Genomic DNA, 2,730 nt, shown 5'->3' on the forward strand with positions numbered 1-2,730 from the left:
CATGCTACACAAATCATAAAACCTCCTGCCGTCTCGTTCCTCCCCTGGCCAATAGGGCCTTTGCTAGCAACCGCCCAGCAGGGTCAGAGTAGACAAGCTACGCCAGCTCCTGGGTACCCAGACATGGGCAACCTTCCCCAAACGCAGACCAACCTAAGACACGGAGCCCTCAGGCGGGGAGGGGGGGTAATCCTATGACAGGTAAGGCTGCAGGTTTGATGCAGAATGACCTAAGACAGGGGCCCTGGCAGAGCAAAAGCACTCTCTGACTTGCTACATTTGGCCTTCCCTTTTAACTAAAACAAAAGGGGGATATGTGGGGAGCGGTGAAGCTGGAGAGGCATTCGCCAAGGCAAGATGGCGCCTACCCTCAGCTCAAAAAGGCTGGCCAGGCTTATCTGTGCACTTAGGGTCGGTCCCTCCCACGGACTGGAGAAACTCCTTACCAATCACTATGCCAATGTGTGTTTGCGAGCTTCTGCGGTCTGGTAGCAGGAAATGTGGAACTGTATGTTTGGTGTGGGCCCATCTGACTGCATAACCCACATGGCAGAGGCTAGCTCCATGTGGTGGACCACAGCGGCACAGCTCCCGTGGTAGAAGTCTTGTGAGTCTCACAGTGGCAGATGGTGGCTGCTGGTGTTCCGCAGCAGCAGTGGAAATCCACGCAGTGGTTGGTGGCAAGTGGCAGCAGATGCAGTCCATGTGGTGTAGCAGTGGTGGCAGATATGGTGTCAGTCCTTCACAGTTACACCAGCCAGCAGCAGTGGTAGCTTTGGTGGCAGTAGTAGCAGGCAGTGAAGGCTGCCTGGACTCTGCAGCTCTGCTGGGTAGCGAGTCCCAGAGTCTTCAGCACCAAAGTACAGCTTATGTCCAAACAGACTACACCAGGCCAAAACAGTTCCACGTGAGGTTTATCGTAAGAGAAAAGGGCAAACGTAGCAGTAAGAAGTGGGGTAAAGAGAGAGAAAGGTCAGAGGGTTTTTCCTTTTTTTGGATATAACATAGCTCTTTGCAGATAAATATGGGAGGTGAGCCAATTGGATTCTGGGAATGTGGTGGCAGTTGCCTTGTCAACAGATGTGCAGGTTACTGTTGCAGATGTGTGAGTCACTGGGCTAGAATCCGATCAGCAGCGCTATACCCTAATGCCAGCAATGAGCCTTTGCCTTCGTGCCTTGGTCTGCTTCATCTGCCCTTGTAGGCATTTCCGTAACCCTTAATGAAGGTTTTCATTTAAGTCTATCTCTGGGAGCCTACAAGGCTCCTTTGGCTTCAGATCAACTCGCTCAGGATAAGAAGTCATGTGAAATCAAAGTGACTGAAGTTTTGACCTATCAATCAGATTATCGCAACTGAATGTTTCAATCTGCATGAATGTAAGATCCCTGCATTAGGAACACTCCTATTGTTGTAATAAAACACATAGGCTAAGCGAATTTCTAGAAGAAAGAAGAGTTTATTTGGGTTTCCAGTTCTAGAGAAATAAAATTCCATGGCAGCAGAGCAAGCTGGGGGCTCACATCTCAAGCAACAAAGAGGAGGCAGAGGGAGCAAACAAGCAACAGTGTGAACTCTCAAAACCTGTCCACAATGACATACCTCTCCAGCAAGTCCACACCTGCTAAACTGTCCAAACAGCACTACCAAATGGGGACTCAAAGGCCTAAAACTATGGGGGATGTCTCATTTAAACTGCTTTAATCTCATAGTATGCAAAGTAGGAAAGCATAAACAAAAAATCAAGTTAGGCCCTAAGGATTTGAGAAATGTATTTATAAAACTTGAAGTGTATTAATTAATACATGTAGTATAAGTGTTCTCAGAAAATGATGAAAACCATTTGGGCAACTGTGGGGCCTGAAAGCAGTGCAACTCGGGGAGCCAGACTGGAGCAAGAGTGAGGTCAAGTCTTATTTGAACCCAAAGTAAATCTTCTCTTGGAATGAGCAGGAATTAGGACTGTTCTCTTCTTCTTCTGGGTCTGTTCAGCAATCACCTGAAATGTCTCTTCACGCTAATGAAGGATTCGTACCTAGGTACCAGCCAATCACGTACATGCACTCCAAAAAAAAAGAAAAAACTTAACCACACTCCAAGGTTTATATACCCCTTATTACCCTCAATAAAATAGAACTGCTCCACTGAAAACTAATTTGGAGAAGGCTGTTTCTCCCCAGCACTAAGCCGTCAACATCCTGAGAAGCCACCCATTACTGTTGTGCCCTGCCTGAACACCCTGAAGGCAGAAGCAGAACTGAGCCAACAAGTAACAAATGCATTTCTCCTCCAAAACAGAAGTTAGATTTTTTTTCCCACGTGTTTCCAGGAAATGGGGTTATCTTGCTGAATAACAGAAATGTTAAGATAAAAAGAACCTACTATCAGATTGGGATTTTACCAAAAGAAAATTAGGCATTGCAGTGCTTGTAAGTGTGTGCACTAATACAGGCTTGAGTGTCAACACGATCATCTGATACTGTGTCTCTCTGTGCTGGTTTTATTTTATTACCTAAAAACAACATATGGGCAAAGAGCATATGGAAGATGGAAGTCAGTTGTTTGTTTTCAGACAAAGAATGAGTTCCATGAGCTGGGCTGGGCAGTGATGGCACACGCCTTTAATCCCAGCACTTGGGAGGCAGAAGCAGTCGGACTTTTGAGTTCGAAGCCAGCCTGGTCTACAGACAGGGCTATACAGAGAAACCCTGTCTCGAAAAAAAAAACAAA

The sequence above is a fragment of the Mastomys coucha genome, unplaced genomic scaffold (assembly GCF_008632895.1).
Source record: "Mastomys coucha isolate ucsf_1 unplaced genomic scaffold, UCSF_Mcou_1 pScaffold14, whole genome shotgun sequence".
NCBI classification, from domain to species: Eukaryota; Metazoa; Chordata; class Mammalia; order Rodentia; family Muridae; genus Mastomys; species Mastomys coucha.